This window comes from Stenella coeruleoalba, assembly GCF_951394435.1.
Source record: "Stenella coeruleoalba genome assembly, chromosome: 4".
Lineage (NCBI taxonomy): Eukaryota > Metazoa > Chordata > Mammalia > Artiodactyla > Delphinidae > Stenella > Stenella coeruleoalba.
The window spans coordinates 87,829,355-87,854,160 of NC_137149.1; the positions used below are offsets into that span (position 1 = coordinate 87,829,355).

The 24,806-nt window shown below is 44.3% G+C and overlaps 1 long non-coding RNA gene across 50 annotated transcripts in view; it reads left to right on the forward strand.

Moving 5' to 3' along the window:
- Nucleotides 1–24,806, forward strand: part of LOC307185334 — a 3,778,167-nt gene that overhangs the window by 1,297,275 nt on the left and 2,456,086 nt on the right. For all 50 annotated transcript variants that reach the window (XR_013827964.1, XR_013827965.1, XR_013827990.1 and 47 more), the window contains one exon: nucleotides 23,169–23,246. This is a non-coding gene — a long non-coding RNA (uncharacterized lncRNA). The remainder of the gene's footprint in view (nucleotides 1–23,168; nucleotides 23,247–24,806) is intronic.

A 24,806-nucleotide genomic window follows, 5' to 3' on the forward strand; every position in this document is an offset into this window, starting at 1 on the left:
ATTGCGGTGAATGACTCTTTTTGATTTATGGTTTTGTCTGGGTATATGTCCAGTACTGGGATTGCTGTATCATATGGTAATTCTATTGTTAGTTTCTTAAGAAATTCCATATTGTTCTCCATAATGACTGTATCAATTTATATTCCCAACAATAGTGGAAGAGGGTTCCTTTTCTCCACACCCTTTCCAGCATTTTTTGTTTGTAGATTTTCAATGATGCCTATTCTACCAGGTGTGAGGTGATACCTCATTGTTGAATCCATTTCGTTGAGCAAGGGGTAGCTCTTGTCTATTACATATTTGGCTTATGGAATGGTATCTGTGCTAATTTCAAACTCTGCTTTTATGCAGCACCCCAACTCACCTTCCCCCTTAAACAGGCATAAGTTGGTTTTCTAAACTTGAGACCCTGTTCTGTTTTGTAATTCAGTTCATGTGTAGCCAAGTTCACATTCCGTGTATTAGTGATACCTTATGAAGTTTCTTTTTCTGTGTGACTTATTTCACTTAGAATCATCGTGCCTCAATCCACTCATTATGCTGGTACGGGCCTGGTGACATAGATTTCATTGCTGAGTGGTATTCTGTTGTACATAAGTACCGCAACTTCTTTATCCATTATTTGCTCTCTGGGATATTTAACTTGTGCCGTAGAAGAGATTCCTGTAAAAAGAGCCGTCCCAAATTTTGGGGTTGCTGTGTCTTTTTGATATTAATTTCCCTAAGCTATAGGACCATAAGTGGAAGTGCCCTAGGCTCTGTTGCTTTGTTTTTTAGATGTTTCAGGAAACACCATACACTTCTCCCGAGTGTCTGTTGGCAATTTACATCCCGCCCATCAGCATAACAAGGCTCCCAGTTCTCCATGGCCTGTCCTGCCTTTCTGGATTTTACACTTTATTCTGATGGCCCTTTTGACCGGGGGGAAGTGAGACTTCATTGTAGTGCAGATTTCCTTTGCAAGCTTGCTTGGTTGGCCAAAAAGGGCATATGCGTTTTTTCCTGAATATATTCAGGAAAAAACGCATATGCCCTTTTGGCAAAGTGCATCATTGTGGACGTTCTGCCTCTTTTCCTACGCTTTCAATGCAATTCCAGTCTACCTCCTGAAATCGGTTTCCTGCAATTCTGCCCCGCTTTCAAGTCCTCTTGGCAGCCTTACTTCAGTATATTTTTGGACGATAGCTGTCATTTATAACTCTGCAGGTTTGTGAATTACAGAGCCCCTGAGCTCCTTTCTTCAACTCACTTTCTTGTGAGCTGGCTGCAACACCGCAGCATGGCTTCAGGCCCTACTCTGTTTCCGGCACGGCACGCTGAGCCTTTGGTTAATTCCTCTTCCTAGTAGGAAATGAGAGTTAAATTTGCCCGTTCAGACACCTCCAGCTAGTCTCTCATTGGTTCTCCCTATTCCTGTTCATCTTCCGCAGAAATTGCAAACTGGGCCAAACAGGAGGTTAAAGGCACTGACTGTCCAAGTCGGGAGAGTGTTAATAAAGCATCTGGAATGTTGCACCCGAGTACCAGGGTATGAAAACTGAGACATATTTGAACACGTCTCCCGATCACATGGTTGATCATACTCTGGGTTCCACATGCATGTTTTAGCTGAAGGAAGAATACCTTAAACCTGGAGAGTTGAGACCCGTGGAATGGGTACCATGCAATATGACTTCAAAGGGTCTTCATTTGCTCACCGAACCTCTCCAATCCTATCACTGCTGCATTTATGCCCCAGTACACACGCTTGATTCTCTTTTGGAGACATAGCAATCCCTAGGTTTTAAGATACTTACTAGTCAGGTACATTCTTAGGCGTTTAATATGGGGTGTTGAGTCCATTTCGTTGAGCAAGGAGTAGCTCTTGTCTGTTCCATATTTGGCTTAAGGAACTTTATCTGTGCTCATTTCAATCTCTAGTTTTATGCAGCACCCCAACTGACCTTTCCCCTTAAGCAAGCATAAGTTGGTTTTCTAAATTTGAGACCCTGTTCTGTTTTGGAATGCAGTTCCTGTGTAGCCAAGTTTACATTCCGTGTATTAGTGATATCTTATGATGTTTCTTTTTCTGTGTGATTTATTTCAGTTAGAATCATCGTACCTGAATCCACTCATTATGCTGCTACGGGCCTGATGACATAGATTTCATTGCTGAGTGATACTGCATTGTACGTAAGTACCACAAGTTCTTTATCCATTTGTCACTTTCGGTGATATTGAAGCTGTACGGTAAACGAGGTTCTTGTAAACGGAGCCGTCCCAAACTTTGGGGTGGCTGTGTCTTTTTGATTTTAATTTCCCTAAGCTATAGGACCATAAGTGGAAGTGCCCTAGGCTCTGTTGCTTTGTTTTTTAGATGTTTCAGGAAACACCATACACTTCTCCCAAGTGTCTGTTGGCAATTTACATCCTGCCCATCAGCATAACAAGGCTCCCAGTTCTCCATGGCCTGTCCTGCCTTTCTGGATTTTACACTTTTTTCAGATGGCCCTTTTGACCGGGGGGAAGTGAGACTTCATTGTAGTGCAGATTTCCTTTGCAAGCTTGCTTGGTTGGCCAAAAAGGGCGTATGCGTTTTTTCCTGAATATATTCAGGATAAAACGCATACGCCCTTTTTGGCCAAGTGCATCATTGTCGAGTTTCTGACTCTCTTCATATGCTTTCAATGCAATTCCAGTCTACCTCCTGAAATCGGTTTCCTGCAATTCTGCCTTGCTTTCAATGCCTCTTCATAGCCTTACCTCAATATATTTTTTAAAAATAGTTGGCCTTTATAACTGTGCAGGTTTTTGAATTGCAGTGGCCCTTAGCTCCATTTTTTAGCTCTTATTTTTTTGGTCTTGCCCCATAACCACAGGATTCCTTGAGCCCTATTTTTCTTCTCGGGCACCTTTCTGTGCCTTTGGTTAATTCTTCTTACTGATGTGATATTAGAGTGACATGTGCCCATTGAAACCGCTACAGCTAGTTTCTCACTGGTTCCCCCTATTCCCATTCATCCTCTGCACTAACTGCAGACTGTGCGATACCAGAACTTAAAGGCATTGACTCCATGTGGGGATGTTGTTAGTAAAGCGGCTGGAATGTCGATCCGGAGCCCCAGGAGAGGAAAAATGAGGTGCGTTTTAGAAACGTTTCCCGATCATATGGTATACCAGTCGCTGGGTTTCCCAAGCATGGTTTAGCTGTAGGAAGATTCCCTTCAACCTGGAGTGTTGGGACCCTTGGACTGAGTAGCATGAAGTATTGCATTAAACTTTCGGCAGTTGCTCACCAAAGCTCACCAATCCTGTCAGCCCCAAGTGTCCAGCCTTATGTCTTATCCAGCTGTGGGTTTATATGTGGTCAATCCAGGTTGCATCACAGCCCCTGAGCGAATTTTGTAAGAATTTTTCTCTCTTTCATTGTTTCAGCGTTTTGTTTTTAAAATTTATTTCTATAATGGGGTTTAGCTCCTTTTCACTGCTGTGTTTGTGCCGCTCTGCACACACTTGATTCCCTTATGGAGATATATCAATACATGGGTTTTAAGATTCTTATTCCTCAGATATATTTCTCTGCGGTGTATAGGGTGTGTTGAGGCCAGTTCATTGAGCAAGGTGTAGATCTTGTCTAATACCTATTTGGTTTATTGAACGGTATCTGTGCTAATTTCAAACTCTGGTTTTATGCATCACCCCACCTCTCCTTTCCCCTTAAGCTGACATAAGTGTGTTTTCTAAATGTGAGACACTGTTCTGTTCTGTAATTCATTTCTTGTGCAGCCATATTTACCCTCCCTCTATAAGTGATATCTTATGATATGTTTCTTTTTCTGTTTGACTTATTTCAAGTAGTATTATCGGACCTAAATCCACTCTTTATCCTTCTACTAGCCTTATTACATTGATTTCATGGTGAAGAGATATTCCATTGTACATAAGTACCACATCTTCTTTATCCATTGTTCTCTTTCCTGGGATATTTAAGGTGTACTGAAGTTGAGGTTCTTGTAAACAGAGTAGCCCTAAACTGTGGTGTGCTTGTGTCTTGTTGATTTTTAGACTTCCCTAGATATACTCCCATGATTGGAAGTGTCCTATGCTCTGTAGCTCTGTTTTTTAGATGATTTAGGAACCACCATACACTTCTCCAGAGTGGCTCTCGGCAGTTCACACACTGCCCATCAGCGTATAAAGGCTCCCTGTTCTCCATGGCCTGTCCTGCATTTCTGGTTTTTACAATTTTTTAGGATGGCCCTTTTGACCGGTGGGAAGTGAGACTTCTTTGTTGTGCACATTTGCATTGCTTGCTTGCTTCGTTGCCCATAAAGTGCGTATGCGATTTTTCCTGGATATAATCAGGAAAAAACGCATACGCCCTTTTGGGCCAACTGCATCATTGTCGAAATTCTGCCGCTTTTCATGTGCGTTAAAGACGAGTCCAATCTATCTCTTGAAATCTGTTTCTTGCAATTCTGTCTTGCATTCAGATCCTCTTCTTTGCCTTACCTCAACATATTTTTGGACGTTAGTTTTCATTTATAACTCTGCAGGTTTGTGAATTGCAGTGACCCTGAGCTCCATTTTTTAAGTTGCTCTTTTGTGAGCTGGCCTCAAACCCGCAGGATTGCTTCAGGCCCTATTTTGGCTCCGGCGAGGCAGGCTGAGCCTTTCTTTAATTCTTATTCTTAATGGGAAATTAGAGTGATATGTGCCCGTCCAAACCCCTACAACTCTTCTCTCATTGGTTCCCCCTCTTCCCGTTCATCCTCCTCACAATTTGCAAAATGTGTGAAACAGAAGTTTAAATGTGCTGATTCTCCAAGTGGGGAGATTCTAAGTAGCGTGGCTGGAATGGTGAACAGGAGCACCAGGAGAGGATAAATGAGGTGCATTTTAGACACATCTCCCGATCACATGGTGTACAGTCCTCTGGGTTTTCCATGCATGTTTTAGCTGTAGGAAGATCCCTTGAACCTGCAGATTTGGGACCCATTGAATGGGTACCAGGTAGTATTACTTTAAAGGGTGTGCATTTCCTCACCCAACCTCACATTTCTCTTAGCGCAAACAGTTTCCAGCCTTATGTCTCATCCTGCTGTGGGTCTAGATGTGTTCAATCCATGTTGCATCACCGTCCCTGAGGAAAAGTTGTAAGAGGTTTTCTCTGTCTCTCTGTCGTTTATTTTTTTCAATTTATTACTATATTGGTTACAGCTGATTTTCAAAGCTCTGTTTCTTGCTGCTGTACATCCACTTGATTCACGTACAGAGAGACATCAATAAATTCTTTTTCAGATTCTTACCAGTCGTATATATTCTTTTCCGGTGACTTGAGTGTGCTGAGTGCAGTTCTTTTAGCTACCGTGTAGGCCTTGTTGATTATCAGTTTGGTATTTGGAATGGTATCTTTGCTAATTTCAACCTCCTGAATGATGCCTCACCCCTCCCCACCTTTCCCGTTTAGCAGCCTTATGCGTGTTTTCTACATATTTGACTATGTTTTTGTTTTGTAATTTATTTCATGTGTAGCCATTTTGGATTCCACCTTTAAGTGATATCTTATGATATGTGTCTTTTTCTTTTTGAATTCTGTCACTTAGAATGATCATACGTAACTCCTCCGGAGTTGTTACAACTGGCCATATTTCATTGATTTCCAGGCTGAATAATATTCCACTCTACCTAAGTACCACATCTCTATCCATTTTTTCCCTCCAGAGACATTTAAGTTATATCCTAGTCGAGGATCTTTTAAACAGAGAGGGGGTAAACATTGGGGTGCCTGTGTCCTCTCGATTTTTGTTTTTCCCAAGATATACGCCCGTGAGTGCAAGTGCCCTATGCTCTGTAGCTCATTTTTTAGATGCTTTAGTAAACACAATACACTTCTCCAGAATGGCCGTTGGCAATATACATTTCCACTATAAGTCTCACAGGGCTCCCTCTTCTCGTTGCCCTGTCCTGCATTTCTGTTGTTTACGCTTTATGAGGATGGCTCTTCTGACTGATGCGAAGTGATATCTTTTGTGGTATTGACTTCCAGTGCCCACCTGTTTGGTTGGCTAAAAAAGTGTATGCCCTTTTCTTGAATATATACAGAAAAGAACGCATACACCCTTTTTGGCCAACTGCAATGTTGGCAATGTTCAGCTCCTTTTCTTGTGCTTAATGGCGAGTCCTTTCTACCTCCTCAAATCCCTTTCCTGCCATTCTCCCTTGCTTACAAGTCCTTTTCTCTGACTTTCCTCAAGACATTTTTCAGTGATGGATATTTTCAACTCTGCAGTTTTGTGAATTTTACTGCCCCTGAGTTCCATTGTTCAACTCGTGTTTATGGGAACTGGCCACAAAGCAGCGGGATTTCCTCAAGCCCTATACTGTTTCCATGGGCAACCCTAGCCTTTGGTCAATTCGTCTTCCTGATTGGAAATTAGAGTGACATGTGCCTGTCTGAACACCTAAGACTTGTCTCTCATTGTTCCTCATCCTTCCGCTTCATCCTCTGGACAAATTCCAAACTGTACGCAACAGGATGTTGACAGTGCTGACATCTCCAAGTGGGGAGACTGTTAGTAAAGACGCTGGAGGGGTGAACCCGAGCACCAGGAGATGAGGAGATGAGATGCCTTTTCCAAACTCTTCCCGATCAGACGGTATACCATCCTCTGGGTGTGACAGACATGTTTTAGCAGTAGGAAGAGTCCCATTCATGTAAGGAGAACACCAGGGCTTTTTCAAAATCAGTGTCTCCCCGAAACCCAAACTGGGGAATTTTTTAACCTACGGCTACACATATGTTCATTAAGGGCCTTGGGAAGTAGGCAGAGTCCAAACTTTAGATGATTGAAGTCTTCAGGGTCAGAAGCACTCACCACCAGCTTCCCTTAGGCTACACTTTAACTGTCATTGATAGATGATGTCAATAAAAATATCTATTCTTTTTCAGATTATTTCCCCTTATAGGTTATTGCAAAATGTTGAGTGTAGTTCCCTGTGCTATACAGTAGTTCCTTGTTGATGATCTATTTTATACATAGCAGTGTGTATGTGTTCATTCCAAACTGTTAATTTATCCCTCCTCCCACCTTTCCCCTTTGGTAATAATAAATTATAAGATTTTATACTTCTCAGAAATGGGGGAGCTGAAAGAGAGGTATCATTTTCAATGGAAAAGCATTTAAAACAAGATTGAAGGTTTAACCAAGATTATTAGATGTACATCCTTGGAAAGAAATCACTTCGTTTCTCTAATATTGACCTGACAAATAAGACAAACCTTTTCACTGAACTTGCTTATAAAAAGTGATGGAAATATCAAATGGAAGTGTTAAAAACATCTTATTTTACCCGAGCCTTATACACTGTTCTATGTTAACTACAGTTTGGCTCACACATCTGTTCATTGAGGTTACAATAGTCTCAATTTCTGTTACTGATCCTCCAGAGTGGACCCCAACAAGTGTCCCCCTGCCCAGTGTCATTGGGGCCAACAGATCGAGACTGAGTTTGGTTCACAAGCAAAGGAAACTTTATATTTTGATCAGAGAATGGAGAGGTGAGAGCATGCACTACCCCGTGGGCTGTGGGCTGGGCTGCTGTGTAGAGATCCTGTCAGAGTCAGTGGGAGGGAGGGAGGCGGCGGAGCTCTCGAGGGCCGGGTTGGCTGTAGCTCAGGCTCTATATCGTGGAGTCTGCACTGGGCCCCAGGAGCTGAGGTGTCGACCCAGCCATTCTGCACTAGGAAATCTGGTCTGAAGTGCCGGGTGTGGAACCTCTGCATGCGGGACCCTAGGAGCACGTGAAATTAGACAAAGCACAAAGGATAAAAAAGGTTAGACTTGCCTTTATTGCCCAGATTCTATTTTTATCTCCCAGGGATTTTTAATGGGCTTTGCTGGGGACAAACCCCTCCTCTGCCTTTTGTCCCGTTCCTCATTCTTGGAGTGCTGAGGGTGCAGACCCTTCTTCTGTAACTGCTGAGTGCTGAGTTGGGAGCCCTCATACCCTGGGGCGAGGGTCAGAGCTTCTCCCCAGCAGCCTCCCGGTGACGTTGATTGTCCCCAGGACCCCTGCCTCCCTGCTCGTCCACCTGAGCACCAGCAATGGAAGTGTTATAGATTCTAATGACCTTTAAGGGTCCAGGAAAGAGATGTGCAGAGACGCTGTGGGGGCCGGTTTCACCCCACCCCACATTTGTTCGGCCACCTTAGGCTGACCGTCTCTGCCAGCCTAGATGCTCTGACCAGTAGTCTGCGCTTTCTTCAATTAGGCCCCTGAATTAACGTACAAACAGCACCAGGTGTCAGAGCCCTGCCCGCTCAACTCCCAGACAGTCCAGGGTCAGTGGTGATCAAGGACCATGATGGCTACTGAGTCAACAGCCTTTTGAAGTAAACAGGAGTCCAGCCGGTCTTATTGGCCACCATCATCACGGTGTCTGTAGGCTTTTCTATGGTGACAGTGTGGTATACTGTTCCCCCGCCAAGATTATTAGCTCCCCTCTGGGTGCAGTAAGTCCTGCAAGCAGTAGTCTACTCTTTTGGGACACACTCTTGTTGTTTTATGAGAGAAACTCCAGGTCAAGTGATGTTCACACGAGTCGTCATGGTGCCCTGTTGCCCCCGGTTATCTCTCTGGATGTTGGAGTTGGAGGGCCTCCTCACTCGAGGTCGGTGTGCCCACGGAGCGAACCCTGCAACTTCAGGGCATGGTTGGTGGTTAGGATCACCACGTGGGGTCCTTTTCCCTTAGGAGGGAGGTGGCCTTTTGGGCTGCTGATTTCCAGGTTTTTAGATACCGCCAGTATCTTGGCCAGATGTGGCAGTGGGCCAAGCCCCTTAGTGACCGTAGTTTATCCTACCTGGATGGCATTCTTGCATTGTTCCATTTCAAGTGGTCCCAGTTTTTGCACTAATTCTCCAATGGCGATTCACCTTTCACCGGGAATGTAAAGGTCAAAGGGTTTAGCTAAATTAGGGAGTTCCAGGGCAAGGGTCTGAATTGACTGCTCTTTCCATTCTTGAAAGGCCACTTCTGGATTCTATTCAAAAGGATCATCATCTTTTCCTTTCAGTGTTTCATATAGAGGCCCAGCTAGTAGACTGTAGTTAGGGATCCAGAAGCAGCAAACCCTGGCCTCCCCAGGAACCCCTAAGCTGTCTTCTAGTTTTAGAAAGGGGTAAGGCTGAAAATGGTTTCTTCCCTTTCCTGGGATGGGCTTCTCTGACCTTCTGTGAGAATGAAGCCCAGGCAGGTCACCGCAGTCTGTGATATTTGAGCTTTTTCTTGGACAACTTCTATCCTTTATTGGCTTGGTAGTTCAGAGGCCTCCTTAGTAGGGCTGGTGATCAGAATGTCGTCTGCATATTGAAGGAGGGTTTCCTTTTCCAGAGGTAGAACTTTTAGGTCTTTAGCTAAGCTTTCCCCAAAGATGGTGTGGGAATTTTTGCACCCTTGGGGCCAGACGGCCCGGAAGTATTGTTTTAGTTGTATGTTGAGTCCTGCCACTCACAAGCCAAAATTTCTTGTGACTCTGGGACTAATGGAATACAAAAGAAGGCATCATTGAAGACTAATACAGAATACCATGTCCTGGTGGTTGGTAGAATGACCAGCAGGGTGTAGGAATTAGGAGCAACTGGAGGTATATCCTCGGTGGCTTCACTGACTGTCCTGACATCCTTTACCAGGTCCCCAGTGGCCCATGGGGCTCTCGTGGTCAGAACAATCCCAGAATATGGAGCTCACCTGGGCAGGTACCCCACCCCCACCCCAGCCCACGGGGCTCTCGTGGTCAGGCCCCTCCCAGGATACAGAGCTACCCTTGCAGGTACCGTGGCAGGGCTGGGCACACAGGAACCGTGCACATAGCCCTCATTGCAGAGCACCCCCAGCTCACCTGTCGCTCAGAGCTGACACAGAGCACCTCAGAGCAGGACTTGAACTAACAAACAGCAGCTGCGACAGGTCTGTGACCCTGGGCATCACTCCGTGAGGCCTCCCTCCACCTGGTCTTCCAGAGACTTCCACTGCACCCGGGGCACCAGGCCTCTGTCTCCAACCACCACCCACCCCTCCTCTCCCTGACTCCTGGGTTCCTCTCATTAGGAGAGGGTTTTCTTGAAGTTGTCTCCCACTCATGGGCCAGACAAAATGATTAGAAAACAAGCCAAAGCTGCAGCCCCTTGTCTATCCTGACTCTCAGGAGCCCACACCTGTTCCTTGGACCTGGCCGGTTCAGCAAGTTCCATTTTCTGCAACTGTGAGCCCCTGAGGGGTGATGATTGGCTGACCTGGGCAGCCTTACCGTGCCGGCCAGCCCTCCCCAGGTGTGCCTGGGTTGAGATCAATATAAATACCACTCCAGGCAGCAAGAGCCCCTGCAGCCGTGCCTGACGCCATTTTCTCTGCCCTGTCAGCAGTCTCCGGGCTGGGCTGGTGGGAGGGAGTGAGAGGCCACGGCTTTGTGGGTGGCCCAGTGTGAGTGGGGCTCTGCTGGACTTTCTGCAGCAGTTGCCAGGCTGCCACCTGCTAAAGAAGAGGGTGTGTCACCCATACCTGCTGCTGGAATTTCTCCCTGGGCAGAGGTGAGGAAGGAAAAAAGCAGTGGGGGCAGGGACAGGACGGGTATCTCAGGCAGGGAAATGGAAATCTTCCAGAAGAGCACCCAGGGCCAGGACCATCCTGGCTGGCCTGCAGGCACCAAGTCGGCCGGCATGCTGTCACTCGTGTGGCTCTATGGCCCTTCCTCTAGGCTTTCAAGTCCTTGTATATATTCAGGTGTTTTACCTGGGACGGGTGGGAATAGTTCAGCAGCAACTGGCCTGGGGCTCAGCTCACGTTTACTCACAGATGCCTCGGCACGGTGCCCCAGCTTTGCAATGAGGACGCTTGTTGCGTGGGGGCTGCTGGCTGAATGGGAGACGATTCCCCACCACTGACCAACTTCAGAATTGTTTACAACTGGAGCAAGTGCCCTGATACGGTTTTCCTCTGTGTAACTGGTGGGTTCTGTGTTTTTTTTCTCTTTTTCGTTTTTGGTTCAAGGTAGATTTTATTCCTCTTTTTTGTATTTACAGATATAAGCATGGAAATAATTTATTCATATAAATACATGTATGTGCAGGGAATAATTGTTTTTTCTGTTTTATTTTTTAAATTTTATTTCTTTTTAATTTTGAATTTTATTTTATATTTTTATACAGCAGGTTCTTATTGGTTATCTATTTTATACATATAAATGTATACATGCCAATCCCAGTCTCTCAACTCCTCCCACCACCACCCCCCCAACAGCTTTCCCCCCTTGTTGTCCATACGTTTGTTGTCTACATCTGTTGCTCTATTTATGCCTTGCAAAATGGTTAATCTGTACAGTTTTTCTAGGTTCCACATATATGCATGAATATACAAGATTTGTTTTTCTCTTTCTGACTTACCTCACTCTGTATGACAGTCTCTAGATCCATCGACGTCTCTACAAATGACCCAATTTCATTCCTTTTCATGGCTTAGTAACATTCCATTTTATATATGTACCACAGCTTTATGCATTCGTCTGTCTGTGGGCATTTAGGTTGCTTCCATTACCTCGATATTGTAAATAGTGATGCAATGAACATTGCGGTGAATGACTCTTTTTGATTTATGGTTTTGTCTGGGTATATGTCCAGTACTGGGATTGCTGTATCATATGGTAATTCTATTGTTAGTTTCTTAAGAAATTCCATATTGTTCTCCATAATGACTGTATCAATTTATATTCCCAACAATAGTGGAAGAGGGTTCCTTTTCTCCACACCCTTTCCAGCATTTTTTGTTTGTAGATTTTCAATGATGCCTATTCTACCAGGTGTGAGGTGATACCTCATTGTTGAATCCATTTCGTTGAGCAAGGGGTAGCTCTTGTCTATTACATATTTGGCTTATGGAACGGTATCTGTGCTAATTTCAAACTCTGCTTTTATGCAGCACCCCAACTCACCTTCCCCCTTAAGCAGGCATAAGTTGGTTTTCTAAACTTGAGACCCTGTTCTGTTTTGTAATTCAGTTCATGTGTAGCCAAGTTCACATTCCGTGTATTAGTGATACCTTATGATGTTTCTTTTTCTGTGTGACTTATTTCACTTAGAATCATCGTGCCTCAATCCACTCATTATGCTGGTACGGGCCTGGTGACATAGATTTCATTGCTGAGTGGTATTCTGTTGTACATAAGTACCGCAACTTCTTTATCATTATTTGCTCTCTGGGATATTTAACTTGTGCCGTAGAAGAGATTTCTGTAAAAAGAGCCGTCCCAAATTTTGGGGTTGCTGTGTCTTTTTGATATTAATTTCCCTAAGCTATAGGACCATAAGTGGAAGTGCCCTAGGCTCTGTTGCTTTGTTTTTTAGATGTTTCAGGAAACACCATACACTTCTCCTGAGTGGTTGTTGGCAATTTACATCCCGCCCATCAGCATAACAAGGCTCCCAGTTCTCCATGGCCTGTCCTGCCTTTCTGGATTTTACTCTTTTTTCAGATGGCCCTTTTGACCGGGGGGAAGTGAGACTTCATTGTAGTGCAGATTTCCTTTGCAAGCTTGCTTGGTTGGCCAAAAAGGGCGTATGCGTTTTTTCCTGAATATATTCAGGAAAAAACGCATACGCCCTTTTGGCAAAGTGCATCATTGTGGACGTTCTGCCTCTTTTCCTACGCTTTCAATGCAATTCCAGTCTACCTCCTGAAATCGGTATCCTGCAATTCAGCCCCGCTTTCAAGTCCTCTTGGCAGCCTTACTTCAGTGTATTTTTGGCCGATAGCTGTCATTTATAACTCTGCAAGTTTGTGAATTACAGAGCCCCGGAGCTCCTTTCTTCAACTCGCTTTCTTGTGACCTGGCCGCAACACCGCAGGATGTCTTCAGGCCCTAATGTGGTTCCGGCATGGCATGCTGAGCCTTTGGTTAATTCCTCTTCCTGGTGGGAAATGAGAGTTAAATTTGCCCGTCCAGACACCTCCAGCTAGCCTCTCATTGGTTCTCGCTATTCCTGTTCATCTTCCGCAGAAATTGCAAACTGGGCCAAACAGGAGGTTAAAGGGACTGACTCTCCAAGTCGGGAGAGTGTTAGTAAAGCGTCTGGAATGTTGCACCCGAGTACCAGGGGACGAAAACTGAGACATATTTGAACACGTCTCCCGTTCACATGGTTAATCATACTCTGGGTTCCACATGCATGTTTTAGCTGGAGAAAGAATACCTTAAACCTGGAGAGTTGAGACCTGTGTAATGGGTACCATGCAATATGACTTCAAAGGGTCTTCATTTGCTCACCGAACCTCTCCAATCCTATCACTGCTGCGTTTATGCCCCTGTACACATGCTTGATTCTCTTTCGGAGACATAGCAATCCATAGGTTTTAAGATACTTACTAGTCAGGTACATTCTTAGGCGTTTAATATACAGTGTTGAGTCCATTTCGTTGAGCAAGGAGTAGCTCTTGTCTATTACATATTTGGCTTAAGGAACTTTATCTGTGCTCATTTCAATCTCTGGTTTTATGCAGCACTCCAACTCACCTTTACCCTTAAGCAAGAATAAGTTGGTTTTCTAAATTTGAGACCCTGTTCTGTTCTGTAATTCAGTTCCTGTGTAGCCAAGTTTACATTCTGTGTATTACTGATACCTTATGAAGTTTCTTTTTCTGTGTGACTTATTTCAGTTAGAATCATCATACCTGAATCCACTCATTGTGCTGCTAAGGGCCTGATGACACAGATTTCATTGCTGAGTGATATTGCTTTGTAAGTAAATACCACAACTTTTTTATCCATTTTTCACTTTCTGCGATGTTGAACTTGTACTGTAAACGAGGTTCTTGTAAACAGAGCCGTTCCAAACTTTGGGGTGGCTGTGTCTATTTGATTTTAAATTCCCTAAGCTATAGGACCATAAGTGGAAGTGCCCTAGGCTCTGTTGCTTTGTTTTTTAGATGTTTCAGGAAACACCATACACTTCTCCTGAGTGGTTGTTGGCAATTTACATCCCGCCCTTCAGCATAACAAGGCTCCCAGTTCTCCATGGCCTGTCCTGCCTTTCTGGATTTTACACTTTTTTCAGATGGCCCTTTTGACCGGGGGGAAGTGAGACTTCATTGTAGTGCAGATTTCCTTTGCAAGCTTGCTTGGTTGGCCAAAAAGGGTGTATGCGTTTTTTCCTGAATATATTCAGGAAAAAACGCATACGCCCTTTTTGGCCAAGTGCATCATTGTGGACGTTCTGCCTCTTTTCCTATGCTTTCAATGCAATTCCAGTCTACCTCCTGAAATCGGTTTCCTGCAATTCTGCCCCGCTTTCAAGTCCTCTTGGCAGCCTTACTTCAGTCTATTTTTGGACGATAGCTGTCATTTATAACTCTGCAGGTTTGTGAATTACAGTGCCCCTGAGCTCCTTTCTTCAACTCGCTTTCTTGTGAGCTGGCCGCAACACCGCATGATGGCTTCAGGCCCTAATCTGGTTCCGGCACGGCATGCTGAGTCTTTGGTTAATTCCTCTTCCTGGTGGGAAATGAGAGTTAAATTTGCCCGTCCAGACACCTCCAGCTAGCCTCTCATTGGTTCTCGCTATTCCTGTTCATCTTCCGCAGAAATTGCAAACTGAGCCATACAGGAGGTTAAAGGCGTTGACTCTCCAAGTGGGGAGAGTGTTAGTAAAGCGTCTGGAATGTTGCACCCGAGTACCATGGGAGGAAAACTGAGACATATTTGAACACGTCTCCCGTTCACATGGTTGATCATACTTGGGTTCCACATGCATGTTTTAGCTGAAGGAAGAATACCTTAAACCTGGAGAGTTGAGACCCGTGTAATGGGTACCATGCAATATGACTTCAAAGGGTCTTCATTTGCTCACCGAACCTCTCCAATCCTATCACTGCTGCGTTTATGCCCCTGTACACACGCTTGATTCTCTTTTGGAGACATAGCAATCCATAGGTTTTACGATACTTACTAGTCAGGTACATTCTTAGGCGTTTAATATGCGGTGTTGAGTCCATTTCGTTGAGCAAGGAGTAGCTCTTTTCTATTCCATATTTGCTTAAGGAACTTTATCTGTGCTCATTTCAATCTCTGGTTTTATGCAGCACCCCAACTCACCTTTCCCCTTAAGCAAGCATAAGTTGGTTTTCTAAATTTGAGACCCTGTTCTGTTTTGGAATGCAGTTCCTGTGTAGCCAAGTTTACATTCCGTGTATTAGTGATATCTTATGATGTTTCTTTTTCTGTGTGACTTATTTCAGTTAGAATCATCGTACCTGAATCCACTCATTATGCTGCTACGGGCCTGATGACATAGATTTCATTGCTGAGTGATACTACATTGTAAGTAAATACCACAAGTTCTTTATCCATTTTTCACTTTCTGCGATGTTGAACTTGTACTGTAAACGAGGTTCTTGTAAACAGAGGCGTCCCAAACTTTAGGGTGGCTGTGTCTTTTTGATTTTAATTTCCCTAAGCTATAGGACCATAAGTGGAAGTGCCCTAGGCTCTGTTGCTTTGTTTTTTAGATGTTTCAGGAAACACCATACACTTCTCCCGAGTGTCTGTTGGCAATTTACATCCCGCCCATCAGCATAACAAGGCTCCCAGTTCTCCATGGCCTGTCCTCCCTTTCTGGATTTTACACTTTTTTCAGATGGCCCTTTTGACCGGGGGAAGTGAGACTTCATTGTAGTGCAGATTTCCTTTGCAAGTTTGCTTGGTTGGCCAAAAAGGGCGTATGCGTTTTTTCCTGAATATATTCAGGAAAAAACGCATACGCCCTTTTTGGCCAAGTGCATCATTGTGGACGTTCTGCCTCTTTTCCTATGCTTTCAATGCAATTTCAGTCTACCTCCTGAAATCGGTTTCCTGCAATTCTGCCCCGCTTTCAAGTCCTCTTGGCAGCCTTACTTCAGTCTATTTTTGGACGATAGCTGTCATTTATAACTCTGCAGGTTTGTGAATTACAGTGCCCCTGAGCTCCTTTCTTCAACTCGCTTTCTTGTGACCTGGCCACAACACCGCAGGGTGGCTTCAGGCCCTAATCTGGTTCTGGCACGGCACGCTGAGCCTTTGGTTAATTCCTCTTCCTGGTGGGAAATGAGAGTTAAATTTGCCCGTCCAGACACCTCCAGCTAGTGTCTCATTGGTTCTCGCTATTCCTGTTCATCTTCCACAGAAATTGCAAACTGGGCCAAACAGGAGGTTAAAGGGACTGACTCTCCAAGTCGGGAGAGTGTTAGTAAAGCGGCTGGAATGTTGCACCCGAGTACCAGGGTACGAAAACTGAGACATATTTGAACACGTCTCCCGATCACATGGTTGATCATACTCTAGGTTCCACATGCATGTTTTAGCTGAAGGAAGAATACCTTAAACCTGGGTAGTTGAAACCTGTGGAATGGGTACCATGCAATATGACTTCAAAGGGTCTTCATTTGCTCACCGAACCTCTCCAATCCTATCACTGCTGCGTTTATGCCCCTGTACACATGCTTGATTCTCTTTCGGAGACATAGCAATCCATAGGTTTTAAGATACTTACTAGTCAGGAACATTCTTAGGCGTTTAATATGGGGTGTTGAGTCATTTCGTTGAGCAAGGAGTAGCTCTTGTCTATTCCATATTTGGCTTAAGGAACTTTATCTGTGCTCATTTCAATCTCTGGTTTTACGCAGCACCCCAACTCACCTTTACCCTTAAGCAAGAATAAGTTGGTTTTCTAAATTTGAGACCCTGTTCTGTTCTGTAATTCAGTTCCTGTGTAGCCAAGTTTACATTCCATGTATTACTGATATCTTATGATGTTTCTTTTTCTGTGTGACTTATTTCAGTTAGAATCATCATACCTGAATCCACTCATTGTGCTGCTAAGGGCCTGATGGCACAGATTTCATTGCTGAGTGATATTGCTTTGTAAGTAAATACCACAACTTCTTTATCCATTTTTCACTTTCTGCGATGTTGAACTTGTACTGTAAACGAGGTTCTTGTAAACAGAGGCGTCCCAAACTTTGGGGTGGCTGTGTCTTTTTGATTTTAATTTCCCTAAGCTATAGGACCATAAGTGGCAGTGCCCTAGGCTCTGTTGCTTTGTTTTTTAGATGTTTCAGGAAACACCATACACTTCTCCCGAGTGTCTGTTGGCAATTTACATCCCGCCCATCAGCATAACAAGGCTCCCAGTTCTCCATGGCCTGTCCTGCCTTTCTGGATTTTACACTTTTTTCAGATGGCCCTTTTGACCGGGGGGAAGTGAGACTTCATTGTAGTGCAGATTTCCTTTGCAAGCTTGCTTGGTTGGCCAAAAAGGGCGTATGCGTTTTTTCCTGAATATATTCAGGAAAAAACGCATACGCCCTTTTTGGCCAAGTGCATCATTGTGGACGTTCTCCCTCTTTTCCTATGCTTTCAATGCAATTCCAGTCTACCTCCTGAAATCGGTTTCCTGCAATTCTGCCCCGCTTTCAAGTCCTCTTGGCAGCCTTACTTCAGTCTATTTTTGGACGATAGCTGTCATTTATAACTCTGCAGGTTTGTGAATTACAGTGCCCCTGAGCTCCTTTCTTCAACTCGCTTTCTTTTGAGCTGGCCGCAACGCCGAAGGATGGCTTCAGGCCCTAATCTGGTTCCAGCACGGCACGCTGAGCCTTTGGTTATTTCCTCTTCCTGGTGGGAAATGAGAGTTAAATTTGCCCGTCCAGACACCTCCAGCTAGTCTCTCATTGGTTCTCGCTATTCCTGTTCATCTTCCGCAGAAATTGCAAACTGGGCCAAACAGGAGGTTAAAGGCGCTGACTCTTCAAGTGGGGAGAGTGTTAGTAAAGCGTCTGGAATGTTGCACCCGAGTACCAGGGGAGGAAAACTGAGACATATTTGAACACGTCTCCCGATCACATGGTTGATCATACTCTAGGTTCCACATGCATGTTTTAGCTGAAGGAAGAATACTTTAAACCTGGGTAGTTGAAACCCGTGGAATGGGTACCATGCAATATGACTTCAAAGGGTCTTCATTTGCTCACCGAACCTCTCCAATCCTATCACTGCTGCGTTTATGCCCCTGTACACATGCTTGATTCTCTTTCGGAGACATAGCAATCCATAGGTTTTAAGATACTTACTAGTCAGGAACATTCTTAGGCGTTTAATATGGGGTGTTGAGTCATTTCGTTGAGCAAGGAGTAGCTCTTGTCTATTCCATATTTGGCTTAAGGAACTTTATCTGTGCTCATTTCAATCTCTGGTTTTATGCAGCACCCCAACTCACCTTTACCCTTAAGCAAGAATAAGTTGATTTTCTAAATTTGAGACCCTGTTCTGTTCTGTAATTCAGTTCCTGTGTAGCCAAGTTTACATTCCATGTATTACTGATATCTTATGATGTTTCTTTTTCTGTGTGACTTATTTCAGTTAGAATCATCATACCTGAATCCACTCATTGTGCTGCTAAGGGCCTGATGGCACAGATTTCATTGCTGAGTGATATTGCTTTGTAAGTAAATACCACAACTTCTTTATCCATTTTTCACTTTCTGCGATGTTGAACTTGTACTGTAAACGAGGTTCTTGTAAACAGAGCCGTCCCAAACTTTGGGGTGGCTGTGTCTTTTTGATTTTAATTTCCCTAAGCTATAGGACGATAAGTGGCAGTGCCCTAGGCTCTGTTGCTTTGTTTTTTAGATGTTTCAGGAAACACCATACACTTCTCCCGAGTGTCTGTTGGCAATTTACATCCCGCCCATCAGCATAACAAGGCTCCCAGTTCTCCATGGCCTGTCCTGCCTTTCTGGATTTTACACTTTTTTCAGATGGCCCTTTTGACCGGGGGGAAGTGAGACTTCATTGTAGTGCAGATTTCCTTTGCAAGCTTGCTTGGTTGGCCAAAAAGGGCGTATGCGTTTTTTCCTGAATATATTCAGGAAAAAACGCATACGCCCTTTTTGGCCAAGTGCATCATTGTGGACGTTCTGCCTCTTTTCCTATGCTTTCAATGCAATTCCAGTCTACCTCCTGAAATCGGTTTCCTGCAATTCTGCCCCGCTTTCAAGTCCTCTTGGCAGCCTTACTTCAGTCTATTTTTGGACGATAGCTGTCATTTATAACTCTGCAGGTTTGTGAATTACAGTGCCCCTGAGCTCCTTTCTTCAACTCGCTTTCTTGTGACCTGGCCGCAACACCGCAGGATGGCTTCAGGCCCTAATGTGGTTCCGGCCCGGCATGCTGAGCCTTTGGTTAATTCCTCTTCCTGGTGGGAAATGAGAGTTAAATTTGCCCGTCCAGACACCTCCAGCTAACCTCTCATTGGTTCTCGCTATTCCTGTTCATCTTCCGCAGAAATTGCAAACTGGGCCAAACAGGAGGTTAAAGGCGCTGACTCTCCAAGTGGGGAGAGTGTTAGTAAAGCGTCTGGAATGTTGCACCCGAGTACCAGGGGAGGAAAACTGAGACATATTTGAACACGTCTCCCGATCACATGGTTGATCATACTCTGGGTTCCACATGCATGTTTTAGCTGAAGGAAGAATACCTAAAACCTGGGTAGTTGAAACCCGTGGAATGGGTACCATGCAATATGACTTCAAAGGGTCTTCATTTGCTCACCGAACCTCTCCAATCCTATCACTGCTGCGTTTATGCCCCTGTACACATGCTTGATTCTCTTTCGGAGACATAGCAATCCATAGGTTTTAAGATACTTACTAGTCAGGTACATTCTTAGGCGTTTAATATTGGGTGTTGTGTCCATTTCGTTGAGCAAGGTGTAGCTCTTGTCTATTCCATATCTGGCTTAAGGAACTTTATCTGTGCTCATTTCAATCTCTGGTTTCATGCAGCAACCCAACTCACCTTTCCCCTTAAGCAAGCATAAGTTGGTTTTCTAAATTTGAGACCCTGTTCTGTTTTGGAATTCAGTTCCTGTGTAGCCAAGTTTCCATTCCGTGTATTACTGATATCTTATGATGTTTCTTTTTCTGTGTGACTTACTTCAGTTAGAATCATCATACCTGAATCCACTCATTGTGCTGCTAAGGGCCTGATGACACAGATTTCATTGCTGAGTGATATTGCTTTGTAAGTAAATACCACAACTTCTTTATCCATTTTTCACTTTCTGCGATGTTGAACTTGTACTGTAAACGAGGTTCTTGTAAACAGAGCCGTTCCAAACTTTGGGGTGGCTGTGTCTTTTTGATTTTAATTTCCCTAAGCTATAGGACCATAAGTGGAAGTGCCCTAGGTTCTGTTGCTTTGTTTTTTAGATGTTTCAGGAAACACCATACACTTCTCCCGAGTGGTTGTTGGCAATTTACATCCCGCCCATCAGCATAACAAGGCTCCCAGTTCTCCATGGCCTGTCCTGCCTTTCTGGATTTTACACTTTTTTCAGATGGCCCTTTTGACCGGGGGGAAGTGAGACTTCATTGTAGTGCAGATTTCCTTTGCAAGCTTGCTTGGTTGGCCAAAAAGGGCGTATGCGTTTTTTCCTGAATATATTCAGGAAAAAACGCATACGCCCTTTTTGGCCAAGTGCATCATTGTGGACGTTCTGCCTCTTTTCCTATGCTTTCAATGCAATTCCAGTCTACCTCCTGAAATCGGTTTCCTGCAATTCTGCCCTGCTTTCAAGTCCTCTTGGCGGCCTTACTTCAGTCTATTTTTGGACGATAGCTGTCATTTATAACTCTGCAGGTTTGTGAATTACAGTGACCCTGAGCTCCTTTCTTCAAGTCGCTTTCTTTTGAGCTGGCCGCAACGCCGAAGGATGGGTTCAGGCCCTAATCTGGTTCCGGAACGACACGCTGAGCCTTTGGTTATTTCCTCTTCCTGGTGGGAAATGAGAGTTAAATTTGCCCGTCCAGACACCTCCAGCTAGTCTCTCATTGGTTCTCGCTATTCCTGTTCATCTTCTGCAGAAATTGCAAACTGGGCCAAACAGGAGGTTAAAGGCGCTGACTCTTCAAGTGGGGAGAGTGTTAGTAAAGCGTCTGGAATGTTGCACCCGAGTACCAGGGGAGGAAAACTGAGACATATTTGAACACGTCTCCCGATCACATGGTTGATCATACTCTAGGTTCCACATGCATGTTTTAGCTGAAGGAAGAATACCTTAAACCTGGGTAGTTGAAACCCGTGGAATGGGTACCATGCAATATGACTTCAAAGGGTCTTCATTTGCTCACCGAACCTCTCCAATCCTATCACTGCTGCGTTTATGCCCCTGTACACACGCTTGATTCTCTTTCGGAGACATAGCAATCCATAGGTTTTAAGATACTTACTAGTCAGGTACATTCTTAGGCGTTTAATATGGGGTTTTGAGTCCATTTCGTTGAGCAAGGAGTAGCTCTTGTCTATTCCATATTTGGCTTAAGGAACTTTATCTGTGCTCATTTCAATCTCTGGTTTTATGCAGCACCCCAACTCACCTTTACCCTTAAGCAAGCATAAGTTGGTTTTCTAAATTTGAGACCCTGTTCTGTTTTGGAATGCAGATCCTGTGTAGCCAAGTTTACATTCCGTGTGTTAGTGATATCTTATGATGTTTCTTTTTCTGTGTGACTTATTTCAGTTAGAATCATCGTACCTGAATCCACTCATTATGCTGCTACGGGCCTGATGACATAGATTTCATTGCTGAGTGATACTGCATTGTACGTAAGTACCACAAGTTCTTTATCCATTTTTCACTTTCTGCCATGTTGAACTTGTACTGTAAACGAGGTTCTTGTAAACAGAGCCGTTCCAAACTTTGGGGTGGCTGTGTCTTTTTGATTTTAATTTCCCTAAGCTATAGGACCATAAGTGGCAGTGCCCTAGGCTCTGTTGCTTTGGTTTTTAGATGTTTCAGGAAACACCATACACTTCTCCCGAGTGTCTGTTGGCAATTTACATCCCACCCATCAGCATAACAAGGCTCCCAGTTCTCCATGGCCTGTCCTGCCTTTCTGGATTTTACACTTTTTTCAGATGGCCCTTTTGACCGGGGGGAAGTGAGACTTCATTGTAGTGCAGATTTCCTTTGCAAGCTTGCTTGGTTGGTCAAAAAGGGCGTATGTGTTTTTTCCTGAATATATTCAGGAAAAAACGCATACGCCCTTTTTGGCCAAGTGCATCATTGTGGACGTTCTGCCTCTTTTCCTATGCTTTCAATGCAATTCCAGTCTACCTCCTGAAATCGGTTTCCTGCAATTCTGCCCCGCTTTCAAGTCCTCTTGGCAGCCTTACTTCAGTCTACTTTTGGACGATAGCTGTCATTTATAACTCTGCAGGTTTGTGAATTACAGTGCCCCTGAGCTCCTTTCTTCAACTCGCTTTCTTTTGAGCTGGCCGCAACACCGCAGGATGGCTTCAGGCCCTAATCTGGTTCCGGCACGGCACGCTGAGCCTTTGGTTATTTCCTCTTCCTGTTGGGAAATGAGAGTTAAATTTGCCCGTCCAGACACCTCCAGCTAGCCTCTCATTGGTTCTCGCTATTCCTGTTCATCTTCCGCAGAAATTGCAAACTGTGCCAAACAGGAGGTTAAAGGCGCTGACTCTCCAAGTGGGGAGAGTGCTAGTAAAGCGTCTGGAATGTTGCACCCGAGTACCAGGGGAGGAAAACTGAGACATATTTGAACACGTCTCCCGATCACATGGTTGATCATACTCTGGGTTCCACATGCATGTTTTAGCTGAAGGAAGAATACCTAAAACCTGGGTAGTTGAAACCCGTGGAATGGGTACCATGCAATATGACTTCAAAGGGTCTTCATTTGCTCACCGAACCTCTCCAATCCTATCACTGCTGCGTTTATGCCCCTGTACACATGCTTGATTCTCTTTCGGAGACATAGCAATCCATAGGTTTTAAGATACTTACTAGTCAGGTACATTCTTAGGCGTTTAATACGGGGTTTTGAGTCCATTTCGTTGAGCAAGGAGTAGCTCTTGTCTATTCCATATTTGGCTTAAGGAACTTTATCTGTGCTCATTTCAATCTCTGGTTTTATGCAGCACCCCAACTCACCTTTACCCTTAAGCAAGCATAAGTTGGTTTTCTAAATTTGAGACCCTGTTCTGTTCTGTAATTCAGTTCCTGTGTAGCCAAGTTTACATTCCGTGTATTACTGATATCTTATGATGTTTCTTTTTCTGTGTGACTTATTTCATTTAGAATCATCATACCTGAATCCACTCATTGTGATGCTAAGGGCCTGATGACATAGATTTCATTGCTGAGTGATATTGCTTTGTAAGTAAATACCACAACTTCTTTATCCATTTTTCACTTTCTGCGATGTTGAACTTGTACTGTAAACGAGGTTCTTGTAAACAGAGGCGTCCCAAACATTGGGGTGGCTGTGTCTTTTTGATTTTAATTTCCCTAAGCTATAGGACCATAAGTGGCAGTGCCCTAGGCTCTGTTGCTTTGTTTTTTAGATGTTTCAGGAAACACCATACACTTCTCCCGAGTGTCTGTTGGCAATTTACATCCCGCCCATCAGCATAACAAGGCTCTCAGTTCTCCATGGCCTGTCCTGCCTTTCTGGATTTTACACTTTTTTCAGATGGCCCTTTTGACCGGGGGGAAGTGAGACTTCATTGTAGTGCAGATTTCCTTTGCAAGCTTGCTTGGTTGGCCAAAAAGGGCGTATGCGTTTTTTCCTGAATATATTCAGGAAATAACGCATACGCCCTTTTTGGCCAAGTGCATCATTGTGGACGTTCTCCCTCTTTTCCTATGCTTTCAATGCAATTCCAGTCTACCTCCTGAAATCGGTTTCCTGCAATTCTGCCCTGCTTTCAAGTCCTCTTGGCGGCCTTACTTCAGTCTATTTTTGGACGATAGCTGTCATTTATAACTCTGCAGGTTTGTGAATTACAGTGCCCCTGAGCTCCTTTCTTCAACTCGCTTTCTTGTGACCTGGCCGCAACACCGCAGGATGGCTTCAGGCCCTAATCTGGTTCCGGCCCGGCATGCTGAGCCTTTGGTTAATTCCTCTTCCTGGTGGGAAATGAGAGTTAAATTTGCCCGTCCAGACACCTCCAGCTAGTCTCTCATTGGTTCTCGCTATTCCTGTTCATCTTCCGCAGAAATTGCAAACTGGGCCAAACAGGAGGTTAAAGGGACTGACTCTCCAAGTGGGGAGAGTGTTAGTAAAGCGTCTGGAATGTTGCACCCGAGTACCAGGGGAGGAAAACTGAGACATATTTGAACACGTCTCCCGATCACATGGTTGATCATACTCTAGGTTCCACATGCATGTTTTAGCTGAAGGAAGAATACCTTAAACCTGGGTAGTTGAAACCCGTGGAATGGGTACCATGCAATATGACTTCAAAGGGTCTTCATTTGCTCACCGAACCTCTCCAATCCTATCTCTGCTGTGTTTATGCCCCTGTACACATGCTTGATTCTCTTTCGGAGACATAGCAATCCATAGGTTTTAAGATACTTACTAGTCAGGTACATTCTTAGGCGTTTAATATGGGGTGTTGAGTCCATTTCGTTGAGCAAGGAGTAGCTCTTGTCTATTCCATATTTGGCTTAAGGAACTTTATCTGTGCTCATTTCAATCTCTGGTTTTATGCAGCACCCCAACTCACCTTTCCCCTTAAGCAAGCATAAGTTGGTTTTCTAAATTTGAGACCCTGTTCTGTTTTGGAATGCAGTTCCTGTGTAGCCAAGTTTACATTCCGTGTATTAGTGATATCTTATGATGTTTCTTTTTCTGTGTGACTTATTTCAGTTAGAATCATCGTACCTGAATCCACTCATTATGCTGCTAAGGGCCTGATGACATAGGTTTCA